The sequence below is a fragment of the Choloepus didactylus genome, chromosome 20 (genome assembly GCF_015220235.1).
Source record: "Choloepus didactylus isolate mChoDid1 chromosome 20, mChoDid1.pri, whole genome shotgun sequence".
Taxonomy (NCBI): Eukaryota; Metazoa; Chordata; class Mammalia; order Pilosa; family Megalonychidae; genus Choloepus; species Choloepus didactylus.
The window spans coordinates 11,218,185-11,242,852 of NC_051326.1; positions in this window are offsets into that span (position 1 = coordinate 11,218,185).

A 24,668-nucleotide genomic window follows, 5' to 3' on the forward strand; every position below is an offset into this window, starting at 1 on the left:
ACTGATGTGTTACCTTGGACACTTTATGGCCTTAAGACTGTAACTGTGTAGCAAAATAAACCCCTGTTTTATAAAAGCCTATCCATCTCTGGTGTTTTGCATTCCGCAGCATTAGCAAACTAGAACATGGGTTAAAAATAAATGAAGAAAAAAGGTGAGGAAAGCAGAAAAGGGAAAGGGGAAAACCATCCATAGTTTACATGCTACACCTGTGTGTACAGTCTGGCCCCAGATCCCAGCACAGCTCACCTGGACTTTGCAATATCTTCTCCCCGGCCACCTGCTCCTCCTCCCCACACCTTCTGCCCCCAACACACCCAATCCAATCTCCAGCCAGTATCTGGAGTAACCTTTTAAAAGCATATATTAGATGATATCATTACCTTACTAAAACTTTCCTTGGATTCCCCTACATTGAAAATAAAATCCCAATTCCATATTGAGTTTTGAGAAGTCTCTACATGATTTGGTGTCTGCCTCTTGCAGCCTGGGTAGCCTGGCGCTGGGCACACTGACCTTCCCTCTGCACCTGGAACACAGCAGGCTTGGTGCAGCCTCGGGGCCTTTGCCTGGCTCCTCCTTCTGCCCAGGTACCTCTTTCCCCCGATCTTCACTGGGCAGGTTCCTTCTTGCCATCAGTCACCTCTGCGAGTCCTTCCTTGATCCCCCACCTTAAAGGAGTCTCAGAGCTCGCTGTCCACTGCATTCCTGGGTTTGGATCTTCTGCACAGTTTACCATTCTTGGATTCTTTCACTTTTCCCGTATTTCCTCATTTATTAGTTTTCTGTCGTTTAGCAGCTTAAAGCAGCCCCATTCATCAGCTCACAGTGCTGTGGGTCAGAAGTTCAGGCACAGGGTGGCTGGGTTCTCCACTCAGAGTCTCACAAAGTTAAATCTACGTGCAGGCTGGACTGCATTCTCGTCTGGAGTTCGGGGGCCTCTTCAAAGCTCACATGGTGTGGCAGAGTTCAATTCCTTGCACATTTAGGACTCAGGTGTCCATTTCTTTGCTGGCTGTCAGCCAGGGGCTGCCCTTAACTCCCAGAGGCCAACCATAATCCTTGCCATGTCGCCTCCGCCATCTTCAAAGCCCAACACAGAGAATCTGACTCCTATTAAATCCCTCTCACGCTTTGAACTGCTATCATCACAGAGAGCCCAGCCCCTTTTAAGGGACTGCCTAATTAGATCAGGCCCACCTAGAATAATTTCCCTTTGGGAGAGTCCACTGTGCCATATAGCACCACCTAATCAAGACAGTGACTATCCCATCGTATTTTCAGTTCACATCTACACTCGAGGGGAGGGGAATTTGCAGGCCATGTCCACAGAGGGGCAGGAATCTGCCTGCCACACCCCACCAAAGTAGAATTTTGCCGGCCTTGTCATCTCTGCATCCCAAGGCCTGGAGTAGTGCTTCTGACCACGAGAGTGTGATAATGATAAAATGACAGGACTGCTCAGCACTTAGAGATGTCCAGGGCCCAGCAGCTCTGGTCAGCCCAGGCTCTGCCTGTGCATCCCAAGGATGGAGGGAGTGGGAATCTCTGCATGCCTGTCACCCAGTCTGGTCCCCATCGTGCCACAGCACACTAGAAGCCTCTGGCCTGGAATGATCCCTGCCATAGAAGATGGCTAAGAAATATTTGTTCATTTACTGAATGAATGGAAAGGAATAGGGAGGTGTCTTCTGGAAACTAGGAATGGAAAATGTTGGAAAGATCAGGGGTGGGGAGTGGGAGTGCAAAACTGAATCCATGAGCCAATCAAATGCCTCCCACCTCCCTCTACCCAGGCCTATTCGGTGCCAATTTGTACCCAAGGCTCAGCTCACATCCAGCCCTGCCTCCTCCAGGAAGCCCCTCTGACCCCCCAGCTCAAGGCTTCTGCACAAATGCCCAGCTAACTCATTTGGCCCTTTCTGAGGGCTACCTTTTGACATCCCTCTCCTAGTGTGGAACAGTGGGTCAGACTCTTTGCTGTTTATAATTTGCCACGTCTATGTCTTAAGTCCCTGTCTCAACTGCAGGCTCCTTACACAAGCTGGCTTCTCACCCATCTTTGTCTCCACCTAGTGCAGAGTGAGCACATTCTGCTGTGCTGATCACTCAGGTCCTGCTGGGTGGTTTGGAACTGAGAGCTGCAACAAGCAGGAAGTGGGAGTTGGCCAGCAGCAGGGCAGCTGTGCAGTAAAGGGGGGGTAGGAGGAGGTGGAGGGGTTCACTGATAACATGCAGGAAGCAGGAGCACCTACAAGGGCCCTGGCACCATCAAAAGGGGACAGAGAGGCCAGACATTTAGAAACGGCCCAGCCAAAGAGAAGAGAAAGCAATCAGACCAAGAGCGTGATTCTATCAAGCTGGTCCCCATTAGAGGATGTTAAAGATGTGTGAACAGACACATCCAACCAAGCTGGCCCAGCTCAAAACCTGCCAAAAGGGCCATAGGCAACTCAACTGTTTTCATTCTCCCTTCTCATGGTTTCTGGTGGTGGGGGTGGTGGGGGTGGTGGGGGTGGTGAGTGATGGTGCAATAAAATGATACAGTGATATAGTGATATTGGTGGTGGGACAGGAAAGTTGGGGGGGTGGGGGTGATGCATTTGCCCTTGACATTCAAGGGGAGTAAAGACAAACGATCTTGGATGCTAGTGGGCTGAAAGGTGACCCTGAGCCTACGAGCAGGGCAGTCACTGATGCACAAGACCCAGTTGGATGCGTGAACAAGGAAGGTAAAGTTCATGCCATGGGTTCAAGGAAGATTCTCACCAAACCTAAGATGGGTCAGAAACTTCCTGGAGTCCTGTGTCCAGTTCTGGACCCTCCCCCACCCCCACCAGAGAGACAGGCGCTTAGAGAGAGCTCAGACGGCAGCCTCAGACAAGCGGGCAGGCAGCGAGGCCGGGAGGAAATGTTAAAGAAGCTGGGATTACTCCTGGGGGAAGGACAGGCAGGCAGGATTTAATACAATCTTCAGGTATCAGCAGAGTTCTTAGGCAGGGCAGGCTAAGTCTTGGCAGTGGCTACCGAGGATAGAGTAAGAGGAAGAGAGCTTAATTTCCAGCATAAGGGATTTAGGATAGCTAGGGGAAAGAATTTCCTGATGGTGAAGGTTGTTACAAGTTGCAATGAATGGTCTAGAGAGAGATTCAGGTCTGCTCTGGAGGCTTTTACAAGTAGAAGAGATTATCCTCTGGCATAGGTAGTTACTTCTAATCCTGCCTGAAGGCAGGAAAATGGCCACAATGACCTTGGGGTTTCCTTCAGACCTGTCAGGCCTTCCCATCAGCAGGCCAGGAGGCGACGTGCTTTAAGGCAGACCCAGAGTGTTCCCAGGAATAAGAAGGAACCAAAGCATGGGAGATCGCAGCCTCCTCTTCTATTTTTCAGCCTCAGCTGCCTTGCAGCAATGACCAAGATCCTCTGTAATTTCAGGTATAATCAAGGGGCACCTACTACAGGGAAACCAACCACAGCAGAGAGAGATTGCCCCTCACTCTGCAAAGCACCACAAACAAGAGGGAAAGAGCATGCAGGAGGCCATCTGAGAACCTTGCTGACCCTCCCAGGCAGTAGCGACAGGAAACCTCAGGGGACTCCCTACCTGCTGAAGCCAGCCAAGGTGGCCAAAAGTGTTGTGCGGGCTCCAGCTTTCCCAAAGTTCTACTTTGCCTCCCCTAAGTCAAGTGACAAGCCTCTGCGAGTGCTGACCTGTGCCCAGATGTCACCATATGGGAAAAGAGAAGAGAAACACATGATCTTATTCACATCATGGGGAGACAACTATGGGGTCTGTAGGGCAGATCGAGAACATCAACAGACATGCAGAGTGCTGTGGCCGGCAGGTTCTAGAAGGCTTCGGGGAGGAGGTAGGGCTTGCACAGGGCTCTACAGAAGGGTAAGATTTGGGCAGGGAGGCGAACACTGGAGATCCTCAAAGGTGGATTTCTGAAGTGCTGGCCAGGTATGTAAAAACCTCAAAGGGCCATCGTGGATTTCATGTTTTCTGTACCCCAGAGAGTCAAAGAAGGGAGACCTTTAGTTTTCTGGAAACTGGGGGTCTGGCTCAGTCTCAGTGTTCAAAGCTACAGATAAAGTTGGAGGTGGGCAAGACTTTTATTTTCAGGTCTATTTCCCCAGAGGAAAAAAGAACTATTTAACCCCTAACCTCACACCTGCACAGAGGTTGATCCTAGAGAGGTTCTTCCTCCCTGCTATTCATTTCTTAAAACTCAACCAACATCATTCCAGAGCCTTTTCCTTGTCCCCATATCTCTTTTTTAGTTATTTTGCTTGGTTTGGGCCAGCCCACCACTGCTTTCCACCACTCGGCAATTTGTCCACATCCCTATATCCTCCCCTACAAACAGGGCATTGGGGCCAGTGCCCTTCCTTCAAGAATACTTTCCTTCCAGATGCTTAAAACTCCTACCTAGATGGCACGGCCCCCAGTTAGTATATGTATGTATGGCGTGGGAGCAAATGACAATGAATATGTAGGAGAAAGAATCATGGAAATGTATTATTCTATCCATTGCACCCACTAGAAACAGATAGGAACTTGTTGCAAAAGCATATTAAGGATGCAATCAGCTGCATTCTCATGCCCAAATAAAGCTATTTTCATTTCATAAAGCAGGAGAGCAAGTCAAGTCATTAGGGAAATAGAAATGGGGATCTTAAATGCCTAATTGGAAGCTCTATTGCACTTGCAAAGTACCTTTGGTTTTTTCAGAGAATTCAAGGGAAACACATTGAGCTTATAATTGCAGATAAATCGATGCTACATTCCTTCCTGCATTAGCACAGAAGGAGAGTCCCCACCAATGGGCTCATCCGAGCCCTAGTTATACTGTGCAAACAGCAGAAAGAGCCCAGAAGGAAGTGAGTGGGTGCCTGAAACCAGGAAAAATTGAAGGGAGAGCAAAAGTCCCTTTCTTTTCCACTGAGGACAAAAACTTAACTGCTGCACATTTTAGTTTAACTGTTCTATGTCACAGTTAGAAATTTGATATGCTTGCTTTATTTATTGGGCATTTCCTATGTGCATGGTACAAGGCAAGGCTAAGAGGTCTCTTAGACCTTCTGAGTCTTCATCTGCAAAGCGTGAGGGTTAAGCTAGATTAGTGGGTTTAGTGCTACGATTCCACAGACATGCCTTGGCAGCTGCTGAGGGGAGGGGATCATGTGGGGAGTGGACAGACAAGGAGGAGATCAAGTGGACAAGTTTCTAGGTTTCTGCTCTTCCACCCCAACTCCCACTTCAGTAAGGTGGCTCCACTTGTGTCTGTTTAAAATATTGGGATTTTACATAAGATTAATTGGCAAGGAAATGATTCCACTGCTTAAACACACACACACACACACACACACACACACACACACACAGGGAATCCAGGGAGCCAGATGATCTCCAAGGTCTCCTCCAGTTTTGAGAAATTCAAGATCTAGCACCTAATCTTACTGTGGAGATGACAGGAGCCCTCAGTAAACTGCTTGGCTAGAGAGCTCAGCTACACGAGGATTCTCTGGGGCATGGATCCCAGGAGTTCAGAGCGGGAGAAGTCAAAGCCACGTGGTGTTTCCCAGGAGAAGCAGGCTGGACCTGCACGTGTGATTGAGGTGGAGCAAGAGCAACTCCTGCATCACACATTTCTTCATTGAGACCACGATCTTCCCATCTCATCTCAACCATTCTCTTATGAATAGGAGAAAGGAGGACATTCAGATTTACTCGGATGATGAGCTGGGTCATAGGATCCTCTTATAACTAAGGTCTTTTAATCTAGGACAATCTCTATCTCAAGAGGCTTGGAGGGGAATATATCAACACAGGGCCTTTCATAGGATCAGCTCAAAGAATGGGAGGAATATTCTTCTCTGACCTGACAATGGTATTTCTGAAAATTCCCAAAAGGCCCCAAATCCCAAAGAAATGAACTTCTCAATGATTGAATATTGGGTACTCTGAGTACAGCTAGGAGGGATGTCTAAAGCCTCTGAGCGTAACAAGCTGCCATATCCCCTCAAGAAGCCAATCCTACAGACATACAAGGGTTTAGCCTTGACTTCTGTTCTCTAGGATGGGTTCACAGAGTGACTATGATGGGTGTTGTCCCCATGCCATGGAATGACCATCTACATAGAAAAGAAGACCTTCATACAAGAGGAGAACAGAAAATAAAGTCACATATTTAAAGCACATTTCTGCTCTCCAGAAATAACCTCCAGACCTGTGGTTCATGAAAACAAACATTTCCAACACAGTGATTATGAGTAAATCATCCTGACATGCACAGGTGGACACCTCTACGTCTGATTAGGTCCCTAATTGAATTGAAAATGAAACACACAACATAATGGATGACCTGAGCCCAGGCCCACCCAGTGGTTTCTAAGATAACCACTGAGCTGGGCAATCACTTCTCCCACCTCCAGCCCTGTCTGCTGGGAACACTACCGGATATGAAACTCAGCCACTCTCCCAGCGTAAGGGACAGCTGGGTTTGCCCCGGCAGCAGGGACTTGGTATGTAACTAACAAAATGTTTGGTTCCCCAAAGACTCTAAACCCCAAATAAAGATAATGCATCCCTGGAGAAATGGAAGGAGGTAGAGCGAGGGAAAGGAGAAAAACAGAAGTAGCAGAGGGAGTGATAAATGGCTAGTCTTGTTTGCTGAACTAATTATTACTGAGCTGCCATTTGGCCCCATGTATTTTTAAAGCACACAGTCAGGGAGCATTTATTAAAATGTTTTCAAGTTGTCCTTCTGAAAAAGAGACCCTGACAGGCCGCTCAGTACACTGCAAAGGTGGGTTAAAAACTGTTACCCCACTGCCAAGATAGGGAGAAAGCAGTATAATGGATTATCTTAATTTCCCAGAGGCACACAGTAAGTTCATTACTGCAGGGGGGAAAAAAAAAGGAAAAGAAAAAGGAAATCATGCTGAAGAGTCCAGAAGCCCGGGCCAAGAGAGAAAACGGGTTCGAAGGCAGCAGAGACGAGCACCAAAGCCTCCGAGGGTGTTTGCTCCAAAAACACAGCCCTTAGAAATTCAGACACCCTCAGGCGCTCGGGATTAAAATGTGTAGCAAAAACAAATTCTCACGCACAAAATCGTGATGGCTCACAAACCTGCCTCGCGCTGCAGGACTAGGAGGGAAAATAACCCAGATTCCCAATTTAGTCCAGGAGCTTGTTTTCTTACACTGACAAATCTTTCTAAAAATGATTTTCTGATTAGAGTCAAACGACTGAGGCCAAAATTCCCCGAGATTGTTGTGCCGTCAGCACGCTAATCGCGTTCCCTAGCAACTCCCGCCCCTCCACTTTTAGGGAGAAACAACCCCTCTGCCTTCTGCACCACGTTCAGGAGCGCGGAGCCGGGACGCTGCAGCGCCCCCGAGGCCTCTGGCTCGGGAGCGGGCGGAGGCGGGCGGCGGCGGACGGCGAGGCTCCGGCGGCAGGACCCAGGCCGCCCAGGGCAAGGCAGAGGGGCGAGGGGGCGCTGCCACCACCGCGATGCGTCTCCTCCTGACTCGCCGCTATCATCCGCAGTTCCATAAATTGAAATTTAAAAGACACACTAGCAGTCTCCCAGGATTAACTCAGCATTTCAACCCGCACGACTTTTTCCTTTATGACATGGGGATCCCAGCATTTCCAGCATTTGCACAGAGCTAGTCTGTCTTTTTGCACCAGACTCAAAGATTTAACAAAAAAAAAAAAAAAAAAAAGATAAAGCAGTCAGGTCAATGAAGAATAAGGAAAAGGGTGTCCTCAACTGATTTTATTTTCTTTATCATATGCTTTGGAGCATAGTTTTGGAATTTGGGGAATCGTCTGGAAAGAAATGAAAAGCATGATTTTTCATTTATTGATTAAACATTTTCTACACTTTTGACGGTATGCTAGGTCTTGTCTTTTGTGATTTCTGACCACCTCTTCTGGCAATGAGCCCTATCATTGATGCTGGAAGAGACCATCATCTCCAACAATCTCATTTCCCAGATTAGAAAACTGAAGTCCAGGGAGGTTGACTTTTTGGAGGTCATGAGTGATTTGTTGACAGATTTAGATAGAGTATAAATCCAAGTATTTCTACCATGCATGCCAATTCTCAGAACAGATTCTTCAAAACCAGACTCGGATTGTCTCAGTTTCAGAAGGGCAGAACTGAGATTTGATTTGCCAATACTCACATCCTTGGGGAAAGTGATATTCTTCCTAAGCCAAAATATATTGGTAAATTCTCTAATTTAGTCAGATGATGTCTCACTTTATGTGATAAATGTTTCTAAAAAGTTGCATGCAAATCAAATTTCTGTAAATTGAATTACTTTTTTAAAAGCACAAAACAGATTGCTTTGTCAAGGAAACCTGGGCTGAAAATGAGAAATATTTCTGCAATTTAAATAATAACTACCTCCATAATTTATCTCTTCTGTAAATTCATAATTTAATATTCCTTGGTTTTGCTTAGCATCACTTGTTTAAAAAAAAAAAAAAAAAAAACTATATTTATGCAGCCAGTGTCACCAAGGAGTTTGAAGTACCTTAACAATTCTTAATACTTTCCTTCTACATATCTTTCAGGACTAATAAGGAATTGGTATTCCCATTTGGCAGATGGGAAAAGTCAAAGCTTGGAGAAGAGGTAGATCCAAGATCATGGAGAAAGCCAAGGATGTGGATAGGATGCCCAAATGTTCCTGATTATAAATTCTGGGTTTTTATCTATTGGGTTAAATCACCTGCTGCTGAAGACATTGTGGAGCAGCTTTCAAGCCCCAGGAGACATTCCCCACATCACAGATTTAAGGATTCCAAGGAAATACATGAGCCATCTCAGAGGCATTAGTTTCAGGAATCCAGGAAGAGCCTTATACTTTCCTCTCTGTCCAATCGCTTGACTAACCGGGGAAACATGGAGAGCAGAAAAAGAATATGCTTGATGACATGTTCATGTGACTCTGTGATGATGTGTCTTAACTGAGTCCCAAACACACTGTAGAGAAGAAAAGGGGAGAATGCATAGGCTCTGCCCTAAGGAACTCACAGTCCAGTTAAAGAGACAAGGCTCACCCTCAGAGAGTTAGAGTTCAAGTTTACATGGCTGGTTCCCAGTAGAATGTAAAGCCTTAAGAATAAGGATCTTATCTCCTTCGTCTTTGCAATTTTAGCACCTGGCCTAGGAAAAAGTCAGTTCCCAGTGATATTTTTTGTCATATTAGATTATGAAAACTTAGAGGGATTAGGAAGGATGTTATCTGCAAATATGTAGAAAGCTGATAGAGAAGAGATTGAATAAACCTACTATTTGTATCTCCAGAATGAAATGCTCTGATCTGCGAAGTGGGGATAATAATAGTACCAACTTCATTGGGTTGTTGCGGTGCTTAAGTGGCACAATAAATCTAAAGTGTTTAGCACACAGAGAGTACGTGATAAATAGTGCCTGCCATTTTTATTATGAGGCTCTCAAACCGAAGTGACAGAAGAACCAATGACAGTCGCTGTGAGGAGGGATATTCCAGCTACACGAGGGCTGCCCACCCATGGGAGCTACTACCCAGACGGTTTTCCTATCCCAGAAACTGGATGGTGGCCTCTCAATGAAGACATCAAGAAAAGTCCTGCCCTTTTTTTTTTTATGCATTATGTCCAGACTTCTTTAACAGTTGGGGAAAGGACCAGGAATCTGTAATTTAATAAGCATCCCACATGAATTTATGTAGCTGGTCAACATGAGTCTAACAAACCTAGGTTTGAGAACTGTTTAAAGAACGTTTATGGTCCCTTCTAAATTCTGAGGTTCTAGAAGTTCCTTCATCTATACTTGGTCACCTTCAGAATAGTGCTATGGAAAACCATGTCCAAAGGCTGGTTTCAAATCTCTGCCCTGCCATTTCCCATCCATATGACCTACAGCAAACTGATTATCCTCCCAGAGCCTCAGCCTCCTTGTTTGGAGGTTCTTGAGGTTTTCTTGTTCAAATAAGTACTCAATAAATATTTTATGAACTTAATGGAAGAGTACCTCTCATAGTGTGAGAAAAATAACAGGGATTTAACAAATACAAGTTTCCTTTCTTACCATCATCCCAAACTTATGCATTACGTAGCGGGCAGTGAGTTTGCCTAAACCAAGGAGATAGACTGAAAGGACAGCCAGGCATGGCAGGAGACACCAGAACAGCAGGAAGATAGCTCTGAGGATCCCCAAAAGGGAAGAGGATTCCCAAAACATAAAGCAGAGCAGGTAGAGAACACACACACACAATGTATTAAATTACAGTGGAAAAGTGAAGGAGAATGAAAGTATCATAGATCTTTCTGGATTTGGTTGGTTGTCCTCAATCACTAAATCTGCATTTAGAAATATTTATGTTTGCTGAAGACCAAGAGTCTTGGTGCAGAGGGAGAATGAAAAGGGCAAGGGACGGGGTCTAATTAATCATCGAGGTGCTGTCACATTGACAGCTGGAAGAATTAGAAAGTTACAAAGCACCAGCTCCAAACAGCATCAATCACCCAACGATGGTAAATAAATTAATCAAAAATCATTGGGTACCAAAAGGTCTGGGAAGAAATAAAAGGCAGAAGAGAAAAATGATGGGGAGTAGCAAGCAAACAAAATAGCAGAGACTGACCCCATTAAAGCAGAAGCCGTGTGCCCTGGCAGGATGCCAACCCCAATGCTTCCAATGCTTCACCCACCCCAGAGTGCCAGACACACGTGGGTGCAAAAGTAACTATGGATGCTGCTGTCTTTACACCTATTACCTGCTTTGCGTTGGATGAGCAGATCCACCATATCCCTAATAAAAGGGGAAAGTCACATCTTTAACATATTATAAGTCATTCTTAATATCAAAACCATTCCTGACTCATTCCTAAACTGCCATATGTGTATGTTTGAGTTAAAACTCCCCAACTAACTCCCTAGCCACTGGATACCAGTTTATTACCAGCCCAGGCCGTGGTGGAATACGTGACTTTCTCCACTACGATATTCAGGGCCCTTACTGGCCCACAGCATGACCCGTGGACCCACCTCCCCAACCCAGCCTCTTTCCCCAATTAATTAACTTTTTCTTGGCCTACAGGAGTGGTCATGGGGGATATAAACCAGATCACCCACTTCCCCATCATTTTCCAATTTTGATGCATACACCTGCTCCTCTAGGTTCACACAGGACTATGATTCATGCAACTCAGCTATGGATTAAAGAATCAAACACCTGGATTTTCTATGGGTCCACAAGGGCCATTACATACTGCAGTAGAGTTTAACATTTGCTAGGGCTTAAGCCCCATCTTAAAAGTTTTGTTGTTATTTTTTTTTGACATGCTGGATCACAAATCCCTTACAATTCACCCACAAGCAATAATTTACAATTTAATTCCATTTGACAGATATTCAGTGAGCATCCCCACAGGGTTCCAGGGAAATGAATGAAGTCCGATCACAGCATTCTAAGAGCTCATCATTGAAGAAGTAAGACAGAAACCATCACAAATGGACTGGACCAGGCAGCTTGTGACTATGGAGACTGCAGAGATAAAAACAATGCATGGTAGGATGAAGGACAAAATTAACTGGCAAGTGAGACATCAGAAAAGGTTTCTAGAAGGTGCCGGAATTTGGGAGAACATCAAGCTTGGGCAATGTACACAGGAGGAGGGCATTTTAAGGTGCAGAGATCAGCTTCTGTACAGTCTCGGAAGTGGGTGAGCACAGGGGGTCCTGGGGAAGCCAGCCTCGCTGCACAGAAAGAGCTCGGTCACGAGTGGGGCACGCGACGGGGAGCAGTAGGGAGAGTCCTGGAAGGACAAAAGGGTGCCCCTGCCCGCAAGCAACCCCGACTGCCTTGTGTGCACGATGGTCTCCCTTCTCTGGACGTCCAGGGAGGTCACATGGGGCAAGCTTCAGGAGTAGTGGGAAGAATTTCTAAGGCCCCTCCTCTCTCTGCTGATGGGCAGGAGGCTCCAAATTAGGAAGGCAGCAGAGGGCAGTGGCCATATTTGAAGCCTGGAGAGGGGTAGAGCACATAAATAATAGCTGGGCACAAACAGGTCATGTACAGATGACATGTGCACCAGCAGGTGGTAGGTAGGTAGGTATCAAGCAGATGACGCATGCGGGTATATTCCCATGTGGGGCTCTGTATGCACATAACTGATTAATCGAATGAGTCAAACTCAATAAGATACAAACAGCAAGAACTGCCTTCTTGGACACAGCTCCCCCTTTCAACCTGCCCCTGACTGAAATACTCAACAAGGCCCATAGCATTTTTGCTCACTTGTAGATATTAAAAAAAAAAAAATCTCTTTGGGGTGGTTATTAAAAAGTTCAGTCCTATTAAAATTCTAAAACCTCATCCAATGTACAACTTTACTGGTCAGGCCCACTGCATCTTGGAAGCCTGAGGCGAGAAGGGCAAGGTCAGCTGGTTCAGTATTTCCTTTGTGTCCCTCCTCCCCACTCTGCAGCTCTGCTCTGTGGCCCCAGCAGGGATGTGTGCGGGGAGGGAGGGGAGTAAAGGGACAGAAGTGGAGCAGTGCAGCTGTAATCTAGTATCAGTGCTCTCTGGATACAGGGAATGTGTAATGATGACTCTTTCCCTCCTGGGGTGCTTTTATGGCCCCCCCAAGCCTGCATTCTCTTGCAAGAGCAATACTTCCTTCGGTGCACAGTTCTCCCTCAGCTACTGGCGTCTTGCTGTCCACCCCTCTCTTGGGGTCACCTCAGTTTCCCCAAGGGGGTCCTGGACCCTGTGCACTTCTCTTTCTCAGAGCTTCCTCTGCTCGACAAGAAACACACCTCCCAGGCCTGGTTACCTGCTGGGAGAGCACACATTCATGAAGTCCTGTTTCTTGGCTTTTTTTTCCCCCTCTGCAGCCTCCTCCCAACCTGACCAATGGCCTCCAGTCCCTGTGTCTGCAAGTTCCCGCAAACACATGGAAAATTTCCTGAGTGGCCCTGTTGATTAGAGAAGCCTCCACTTCTTCTTCCTACAGGAAGTGTGGGGGGAAAAAACTCACCATATATTGACAACTTTCCCCAAAGGAATCCTAAATCTTGGCCTCCTTCCTTCCACCTCTTTTCTTTTACACCCTGGAGGAGGTGATGAGCCAATGCTGGAGGAACAAGGTGGGGTCACCTCCTTTGCAAGTGCTCTACAGATGGGCTGGCATGACACTTAAAAATGGGAGGGTGCTTGGCATATATTTTTCTCAGACTTCGGACATCTGCTGCAATTCCAAGCAAACAAAATGAGCCTTATTTAACATCCTGATACATGACTACAAATCACAGACATATAGAGGTTCAGGAGCCCTTAGAAATCACAGTGCTACCTCATTTTATATTTTAGAAAAATAAGACCCTTCCCCAGCCTCACCTTGTACTTGTTGTGTATACTCTGGGGAGTCCACCACAAGGCTGGAAACAGATTGCACACCACCTGGCAGAAAATGGATTTTTCTAGGTGCTCAAGCAATGCCTCTCTTTGTCAGACCTGAGTAGCCTTCTCTCTCCCAAGACAAACAGACTGTGAGTAAGACACTGTAATGCTCCTTCCACACGGCAGCTGGGAAAGTCAAGCCTACCTTATTAGCTGGGTTGGGTTTGGTTTTGCTGTGGTAACAAATAAATCTTGAGATTTCAGTGGCTTTACACAAGGCAAGCTTATTTCTCACCCACTCCAAGTCTGTGTGGGGTGGTGGGTCTCCTGGGCACCTCCAAGCAATGATTCAGGGAGCCAGGCTGCTTCTCTCTGGCAGCCCCACCTTAGTATGGCTTCCTCGTGGCCCTTCAAGGTTGTCAATGAGAGAAAGCACACGATTACTTAACCGCCTTGGCCTGGAGATGACACGTATGACTTCTGCTCGCATTTCATCGGCCAGAGCTACTCACAAGGTGAACCTAAAAGCACCAAGTCTGTACCATCTCCTATATGTCCATTCCATTCTCTGGATAAGAGCCTTTTTATCTGTCCTCTTTACTGTGGCACTGAGGCCCACCTCTCCTTGCCTAAAACCTCACCTCTCCCCATGCTGTGATTTGATGAAGAGGAAGAATTTGACATTCTTAATCAGAGGTAGTGGGCACAGAGGTTAAGACCCAGACTCTGAGATCAAATGCCAGGGCTAGACTCCCTCTGCCACCACTTGTCAGGTATGTGACCTGGACACAGTCACTTAACCTCTCTCTTTGGTAGCATGGGGATAAGGGCAGTACCTACCTCACAGGGGTGTGGGGAGGATTCTGTAAGTTAACACACCTATAGCCTGAGACCCATTCCTGGCTCGTGGCAACTGCCTAAGTGTTTTTTATTATTCAACATCCCAAACCCTTTCCCTGTTAATTACATTTGCTCTTGGCTGTAGATAACTCCCGATTAGCAGACAGCGTCTCACTGAAAGATGCCAGGGCACTATAACTCATTGTACTGAGGAAGAGGATAGACCTCACTGTCTTCCAAGCCTCCAGGTCATTCTCCCAAATCAATCTCCCAAGACCATGCACGGTCAGAATAAAGCTTTTAAGTCACATTCCAGACTGGTAGAAACGCTCCGTGCTTCAATAGCTCAACGGCCTCATGCTGGCTTTGCAGCAGTTCACAGCTCTCCAAAGAAGGAACTAAGTCCTAAGGGTGAAGAGTTATTTAGTTTCCCTGCCTGACATTCCAGCTCTTGGCCTTCCAGAAACAGAGAGACAGGACATGACAAATGATGTGGAGAGGATGCCAGGATACAGCCATCCATCCACCGTCGAGGTCAGGACCACGAGGGGCCTGAAAATGAACAGGGAGGTTGTTAATTGTAAAGGTCTGAAGTCTGCTCAGAGGAGCTTCAGAAGGAAGTGTGTTTTGCCCTCACCCAGAGAGACAAAGTACACAGAAAGCCTTTAGGAGACCTGCCACGGCTAGTCAGGAGACAGAGCGGCAGAGCTGGAGGAGACGGGCACCACCCCAGAGACAGGAAAAGGAGCAAGGGGAGGGAGCTCGAGGGACATGTTCATGGCAGAAGCAGGGGGCTGACTCACTGGGAGAGAGAAGTGAGGTTCTGCCTCCATCACACACTCTTTGAAGGACTCTGGTGAGTCCCTTAACCACTCAGCGTTCCACAATACGTGAGGGGGCTGTTCTTGAGGTCCCTCCAGAGCCTGAGACTATGATTCATTAAGCGTTTGATGCCTTTTCTTCTCTCCAGTCCACTTTGTCTTGGATTGTTTATTTGATGTGAAATGTAGGATTTCATGGTTCTGGATTTAGTCTCATCCACAAAGGGATATAAATGCAAAAGAGGCTAAATACACATAAAACAAAGCTGTTTTGCCTGAATCACTTCCTCTTTCTGGAGAATGGCCTCCAGCATCACACATGAGCATCTGCCATGCTGGGAAGTTCCAGGTCATGGGCTGGACCTGTCTGAAGGGAAGGACCCAACACATACCACATAGCTTGACGCTTTCATTCTCTCTGTCCACAACAGCCTCTCTTGGAAGATTGGCACTTTCACACATCAAAGCAACAATGAATAATTTTTGCTTCTGCCAGAGATGGAATAAGAGGAACCAGAGTTATCCTCCCACCTGAAACAAACAAATATATGTGTGTGTGTGTTTGTATATGTATGAATATGTGTATGAGTATTCATATATATATATGTGTATGTGTATATAAATAAATATAAATATATATATATATATATGAAGTAATGGTTTTCAAGACAGTACATTAGGGAAAGAAGGACAGCGAACCCTGAGAAGGGAGGAACAGATGAGTAAAGGCTTATTATTTCCCAGCTTACTGCCTTGAGAGAATCTCTAGGCCATGACTCAAGGAGAGGGAACCCAGTGAGAGCCCAGCAGATACTCTGAGTTGAGGAGGTAGAGTTGAAAGTCCAGGGACACCAAGGCAAGTAGAGTTCATGGACAGAGTATAGAAAAGGAGAAAGTTGCAGAGAGAGAGAGACTTTTCAGAGATCTGCAGAGCAACACTATTGAGTAATCACAAATAAGTGCATGCATGTGAGGAAAGTATCAAAAACCAGAGAAAGAACCATTTGAAAAGACTAGAAGAAAGACTACCCAGCACTCATACAGGTAAAGGATCAGGGCCTATTCCTAATAGCCAAATTGGAGCACCTCACAATTCACAGAGCATTGCACTGAGTCCTCAGAAAAGTCTTGCCTCAGTAGTGGAGAACATTAAGCTCAAGACTAAACATGACTCATAGTTAGGAGAAAAACAAATTAATCAAAACCAACACAAAATGTGCATAGATATTATAATCAGCAAAGAAGGACATTAATAAAATTATGATTACTGCATTCCATATGCTCAAAAAGTTAATCCAAGACATGGAGGATATTAAAAACTGGAAATCAAACTTCTTGAGACAAAAACTACAAGGTCTGAGATGAAAAATACAGTGCATGAGATTAAAAGAAGATTAGACATTGCAGAAAAAAAGATTAGTAAACTTGAAAACATAGCAATAGCAGCTCCCAAAATGAAGCACAAAGAAAATAAAACAAATTTTTAAAAATGAACAGAGCATCAGTGGGCTGTGGAACAACTTCAAGTAGCTTAATATATGAATAATTTAAGTTCATGAGGAAAAGCGAGGACAGAAAATGCATTTGAGGAAATGATGGCTAAGATTTTTCCAAATCAAACAAAAATAATAAACCCATAGATCAAAGAAGTCATCAAACCCAAAGTACAAAAACAGAAGAAAACTATACCAAGGCACATAATAATCAAATTATTTAAAATTAATGATACGTATATACCACAGTTTGTTTATCCACTTGTCTGTTGAAGGAGGCTTGGATTGTTTCCATTTCTTGGCAATTATGAACAGTGCTGCTATGAACATCGGCATATAAATGTCTGTTCATGTCACTGCTTTCATATCTTCTTGGATATACCGAGAAGTGGAATTGCCAGATCATAGGGTAATTCAATATCTAGTTTTCTGAGAAACTGACAGACTGGTGGCTGTACCATTATACAGTCCCATCAGCAATGAAAACGACTCGCCATTTCTCTACATCCTCTCCAGCATTTATAGTTTCCTGTTTATTTAACGGGAGCCATTCGTATTGCTGTGAGATATCTCATTGTGGTCTTGATTTGCATCTCCCTAATAATAAAGCTCCAAGAAACCTTTGATTTTGGTGATCGTTTCATGTGTGTCTATGTAAGTCAAATCTTCTTAGCTCAGGGTGTTGCACTTCAAATATATGCAGTTTATTGTATGCCAGTTATACCCCAACAGAGTTGTCTAAAAGGAACACATTGTGACCAGCATCCATCAATTGTCCCCAGCAGTGAGCCCCTCTGCCCTAGCTGGACCTGTATCTTCACTGCCCTGCACCCTTGAACATTCAACAGCCCTCTCCTTCTCTCCACCTCTTTGGACACTATTTGTCCTACAAAGAGCAGAGCAAATCCCACCTCCTCCAGGAAACCTAGCATGACCTCTCTCTCCCTTGATTCTCCCGGCACATACCGTCCACAATAGTTGTATGCGAGAATATCTTCATTACCAAAATCGAAGTGGAGCTCCCTGAGGCCTGGAGTCTTGTCAGGATCCATCCTCTACCTGTACCCACCTGGGCTCCAGAAGCCTCAACTAACACCTGTTGAATATTTTGTTGATGAATCTCCCACTCTGAACTCTCCCTCATGAGGCTCCTTTTCACATTAAATGAAGAACATCAGCTGTGCCTGTGGCTGTTGCCTCTGCCAGGGACCTCTGGGTTTCCAACCAGGCACATCTCAGGAAAGACCCTGTGTGCTTGTCCGTATATGAACGCCCTGGAGCTGGCTACAGAGCAGAGCCTGCTGGGGAAAACCAGAGACCGGGGGATGCTTTTGTCTGCTCTGTTCTCCATAGACCCCAAAGATTCAGTAGCCTTTGCCTTGTCATTTCCACAGCCTCGGAACATGAGACAGTGCCTGATGCCAACTAGCTCTTTGTCCAGAGCATCGAGTACTAGTCTATTTTTCTGTTACTCACCAAGCCTTGCATCCCCATTCTCACTTTCTTTGTGTTTAGTCTTTTCACAAGTGAGGGGATCATAAAGCAAACAGAAAGGACTAATCCCCCCTGCCCTCCTTCACTAGGCCAGAGAAGAATCATCAGAAGTGTTCATGTCCTTCTACAGATTCATGGTGATCACATTTCCCATCATTTGGTTAAAAGTAATCACTTCTGCTTATTACAGTCCAATTAACTGGTTAAAAAAGAAAAAGTGATAGGTTGACAGGCTTAGAAGTGGATAAAGGTATTAGCAGTGGACCTGCTGGTTCCAACGAGGAGTATCAGACAAATAATGATCAATAGTTTTTATCTCCTAATGAGGGGATGGTGCCTGGGTGGCCTCCAGCTGAAAACTTCATTGATAGCCCCAGTGCAGTTTCAAGGAGGGTGGAGGAGTCAATTTTTATGAGGCCTGAGCAGAAAGAAGCGTCCCCTTCAGGACACTCGGGTCCCAGTCACCATAAATCTTAGCAGTTGTTTTCAGCGCAATTCTTCACACCTTGTAGTTACCCAGTTCTTCTCCCAGACCTTCCCCTCCCTCCATCCCTACAACCTCCGCTCAGGCCAGGGATCATCTCAAATATGTCTGGCAGCGGACAAAGGGGTGTGGTCCATGAAGATTATTTGCATTCAACCATTTCCCACTGGAGGTCGTAACACCAGTTATGCTGAGTTCAAACTCTGCAGTGAGGGCTGAGTGTTCTGCATTAGCTGGGCTCCAAGTTTCTCCCTTCACCAGAACTTCCTTTCTCCTTTGGCAAAGTGTCTCCCTCATGCTCCAACCAAGACACAGGGCATGCTTTCCAGTCATTAATTCCTTCCTCTAGCCTTTACTGAGCCAGCTGCCTCCAGCCAACATGCTCTTTCCCTAGCTACCTGCGTCCGTCATTTTTATGAATTTTCACTTAAAACTCTACTGGATAGCATTAGGATTAATGCCACTTCATTTTGACATCTTTCCCCTGCGCTCTTTCCCACTCTCTGACCCAAACTGCCTGATGTCATCTCACCCAGGGACCACCGCTATGGAGGGTTGGTGTAGGATGTTTCCTACCACTTGACTGGAGGGTGAATTCTCAAATTACTCCCCCAGTGGGAGGCCAGCCATTTTTTCCCCAGACTGCAGAGGCACAGAATAGGCATTCAGCATGTTTGTGAGTAAAAGGACAGAGCATAAACATCCATAGAGATGCCACAAAGCTTAGCAAAGCATTTCCCATAGAATGTCAAGTGGAATGCCAATTTTTCAGAATGTTAGTGTATTATAGTTTTCTTTCCAAGGAGTTATATGACCAAATAAAGGATACTAACAGTAAATTGAGAAGACTCCTTTACTGCTGAAAGTTGTGCAGACTTCCATAGGATGGGATGAAGAGGTCTCTCCAAGGGGGAGGCATACTATACATCATTTCCAAATTATCTTATCATGGAGCCCTTTATTCACAGAGCATCTTACAAAGGTGGCATTCTATGAAGCACTCTCTGGGAAATATTTTCCTAGAACATTCAGCAAACACCAATACACATAGGCTCACTTTAGGTCCCTAGAATGAGAATCAATTTTTCCATAGCCTCAGCTTAGCAAATCCTATCAGAGTTCTCTTCTGCTAATCCTCACATGGCCTCAGCACAACATATTAGTCTGTACTTTAAAAAATAATAATAACTGTTATTAGAGGACATAATAAAAGTCAAAACTACTGGGGGCAAGCATCGAAATAAAAATTATCCCACAATGAAATTTACAGCACAAAATACCTTCCAGCATCAACAAGCCAAAAGGCAGAAAACAAAAATTATATCTAAAAATCAAACTGCTCCCCTACCACCTGTTCAGCAATCCATGCACCATTACCCTGCCCACAGAAGTGGTTTGCAAGTAACCCTTCCCAGATTGCAACGGGAACAAAGGAAGCCTGGAGAACTGCCTTGAATTGCTGGCCAGCCCGAAGTAGAGACTTAGGATTCTGAACACATGCCTGGTGGGAAGCATGGGTAGAACAACCCATGCTACAAGCAAGTATAATCACTCCATCCAGTTAAACCACAAACCAGCCATGGAGCCACATGCAAAAGAGAATTGTGAGCAAAACACCAAACTTGGCCCTCCTCTCTCACCCTTTAAAAATTATAGAACTTCTGTTCCTTTGCCTAAACACTTTATACCAAACAAATGGCCAAGATAAGTAAATCCTATCAAGAGTTTGTGACAAGTTGGATGAGGGATCTGGGTCATAGGAGACTGCTAAAGGAAATAGGAGAAGTTAGCTCAAAGAAAGGAAAACTCAGGGTGCAAAATGGAATGCCTTCCAATGTCTGAATAGCTCTCATGTCGGGAGCGTAATTTGTATAATGGGCGTCATTTTGGTGGCAGTTACAAGGAGGTAAATTTGGACTTAATATTAAGACAACTTTCTAACTCTGAGCAGATGTCAGCCATGGTCATCTTGCTTTTCAGGATCTAAAAAGATTGCTTTGGGCAACAATTCCCTAGGTGTAAAAAATCTAATTGCCTTCAAGAATCATTCATGTGTATGTCCAATGGGGAAGGATGATGGATTTATACATCTCTGAGTTTCCTTCTAAAACTAAGAATATATGTATCTATAAAGCCCTTTGTGCTCCACCGAGAGAGGAAAACATCTTAGAGAACCACACAGAAAGGCATCCATAGGCATCAACTAGCCATGACAAATTTCTTGGGCTGAGAGATTGACAAGTACAACTGGTGTGTATTGGGACTCAGTGCTACTCAGCAAAGGATGGAGACAAATTCTCAAAGCTCTGACCTAAGAATCCGTAACAGCAGCTTCTAGAAGTTAAGAAAGTATGTTCTTCCCTGCTGGAAGTTTACCTCTGCTTAATAGAAACAGGAAACTTTCAATCAATCAAGGTAGCTCAGTAAGTTTATACTCTGACACTACTCCCTGTCTCCAAACATGATAGATTCAACAATGACAGATTCAAAACAAAACAAAACAAGTGTATTTCTTAATGGACTTGAAATGGAACAGCAAGTTAAAAACATAAGCACCAGCCACACCAGGCAGTAGTAACCTGGAATTGCTCTGGGAAAATAGGGGGCTAGAAGCAGGTTCATTGCTTAAGGCCAGAAGATGGATTTCCCTCAAACACCCCCCTTCACTTGAGAAAGGAAGAAGAGAATAACTGCTCCCAAATGCTTGAAGGGACTAAGACCTACAGAGGCCTGGAAATACATATCCATCCCCAAGACCAGGAATTAACCAAGGCTCCCACTAGCTCAGGGGCAAGTTCTATAATTTCCCTGATTATATGACTGGGCAGGAAACAGAAACCACCATTACAGGATCTGTTCAGGATGAGAGGACTATATGAGAGCCACCTGATAACCACTCAGATAGGAGCAAGCGTACGCAGAAGAAACGAGAAAGAGAGAATAGCAAATAACAAATTAGCAAAATACTCCTTCAAAATGAGGCCATAAATCAAAATTCCAAAGCACAGAAAGAAATATAACACTATGAAAGATAGTCAGCAGAAGGAGCAACAGAAATACAAAAACATTCCAGAGACTTTCTTAGAAGAGAGTGGAAATAAGCACGTTTAGGCAGATTAATGAAAAACTAACATCTATTAAGTGAGCAAAATTCTAAGGTGAAAAGACAAAAATGAAACAAGAAAATGATATGAAACGAACAAGTGAGAAATTTTAGAAATGGAAACTATAGTAATGGATTTAAATGATTTTTTACATTAATAAATGGGATAAATTCTAGCCTGAAAACAGCTGAATGCAAAATAGTGAAGCAGGACACAGTGCTGAGAAGTTCCTTGAGAAGCTGCTCAGAGATACTCAGAAGATAAAAAATATGAGAGATCCATTAAGAAAAATGGAGGATAAGTGGAGAGGCCCAAACACAAGTTTACTGAACTTTCCAGAAGAAGCAAATGGAGAGAATGGCATAAAAACAATATTTGGAAGCCAAGAGTTTCCCAGAATTGGAGGAAGATGGACATCCTGTGCACAAAACACCCTCACTTATCAGACAGGGAAAAATAAAAATAAGTCTACACTTAGACATTTCATAGTAAAACTACAGAACATTAAGGATAATAAGAAAAATCCTTAAAATCTGTCTGTAGATAAGAGGGCTATCAAATTTAGGTGGACATTATCAAAATTAGACTTCCCAGATACCAGAAGAGAAAGGGGTAATATTCTCAAAATGTGAAAGACAGAAACACTTTCAGCCTAGAATATTATAGCCAGCTAAATTATTATTCAAGAGAAAAGCAAAATAAAACCATTTTCAGACATGTAAAATTTAAACCAGATAGAAGATATGTAAGAAATAATTGTGAGCACAGGAAAAATATACAAAATTTATTTAAAAAAATTATTAAAAATTCTGCCCACTAGTACCCCAAAATGAAATTTATGGATAGCATGACCTTTCCTTTACACATAATTTTTAGAGTATCAGCACAGGAGCAAACTTTCTGGTGCAAGCCACCAGAGCAGAAGGAGAGAGGGGATCCTCAGCAGGGGGAACAGCATGAGTTGGCAGAGCCTGGCCAAGGAGAGGGCTCCTGAGATCAGGACATTACTTACATACAAGATGATGAAGAAAATAAGTAAATAAATTGAGAATATGTGAGCCAGTTTTGTCACTATTGGCAAGGGGAATCCAAATACAGAAAGGTGGGAGGTTAGAATAAGCCATTTGATATTGAGTTGTGTTTATAAGTAACACACCAGCCAGTACCACTGAACACACCCGGCACCCATATCCTGGTTTCTAAAAGGAAATCAGGGATTCCTGAAGCAATGGGTGATTCCAGAATCGGGGCAGGAGACAGGCAGTCCTGGACCATCTTGTGCCAGAAAGTAAGGAAGTTCTCAAGACTGGGGAGAACACGTCCAAAAGATGTACGATTCAGATGGAAGGGAGTCCCACTAGCCAGATCTTGGAAAATTTGAGCCCCAAAATAAATGGTCATGGTAAAGGATGAGAACCCTTCGAATAAAATAGGAAACCATGAGTCTATACTGAAATAAATAAATAAATAAGTGAAAGCTCTTCCTGACAGAAGAATGCCAACTCACAAGTGTAGATGAAATGATGGAATTAGAAAATTGCCATTTGAGAGAAATCAGTGTAAATAACTGATTCAGGCAAGAACCATCTATAGATACTAATGCTATAGGGTGAAGCTTCGATGAGGAAAAAGTTCTTCAAATAGTTACAAAGTGAAGAAACCTTGAGGGCACTATATTGAGTGAAATAAGATAGACACATAAGGACAAATATTGCAGGGTTTCACTGATAGGAACTAAACATAATATGTAAACTCATAGACATGAAATATAAGTTAATAGGATATAGAACAAGGCTAAAGAATGGGGAGCAGTTGCTTATTATGAGCAGAATGTTCAACTAGGGTGAACTTAAACGTTTGGAAATGGACAGAGGTGATGTAGCACAGTGTGAGAATAACTAACAGTGCTGAATGGTGTGTGAAGGGGGTGGGAAAGGTAAGCTCAGAGTCACGTATGTCACCAGAAGGAAAGTTGGAGGTTTAAAGATGGGAATGTACAAAATAGTGAATTTTGTGGTGGACAATGTCCATGATTAACTGTACAAATATCAGAAATCTCTCATGAATTAGCACAAATGTATGACACTATAACTAGAAGTTAATAATAGAGGGGCATATAGGAAAAGATATATATCTATTGCTAACTATATACTACAGTTAGTAGTATTTTAACATTCTTTCATCAACAGTAACAAGTGTACTATACCAAAACTATGAATCAGTAATGGAGGGGGAGTGGTTAGGGGTATGGGAGGATTTGAGTTTCCTTTTTTTGTCTTTATTTCTTTGCTGGAGTAATTAAAATGTTCTAAAACTTTAAAAAAAATTAATTGTAGCTGTATGATGGTACCATGGGCAACTGATTGTACACTTTGGATCTTTGCATAATTGTATGGTATGTGAACAATCTCAATAAAAAATTAAAAAAAAATTAAAATAAATTTTAAAAAAAACACTCAAATGGTTACAGAGTATCTCCCCATAAAATACTCAGTAATTTGACTTTACAATGGAGAAACCTGGCAAGCTCCATCTTAACCAAGTGATAAAATTTAGCTTTGGTAATGGGATAAATGACATCATGTGTGCAGTGGTTTGAAGCTGTATGTATCCCAGAAAAACATGTTCTTAAATCTAATTCATTCCTATGGATATAAACCCACTGTAAGTTGGACTTTTTGACAAGGTAACTTCAGTTAAGGTGTGTCCCACCGCCTCCAGGATGGGTCTTACTCTTATTACTGGAGTCTTTTGTGAAAGAATGAAATTCAGACACAGAGAGAAAGCCACAAAAACAAGGAGCTGAAATCAAAACCCAGAAGAGAAGGGAGAGACCAGCAGACGCCACCACATGCCTGGCCATGTGGCAGAGGAGCCAAGGATTGCTGGCAGCCAGCAGAAAGAAAGCATCGCCCTGATGACACCTTGATCTGGACATTTTCTGGGCCTCCGAACCGTGAGTGAATAAGTTCTCATTGTTTAAACCCACCCCACGTCATGGTATTCGCTGGCAGCAGC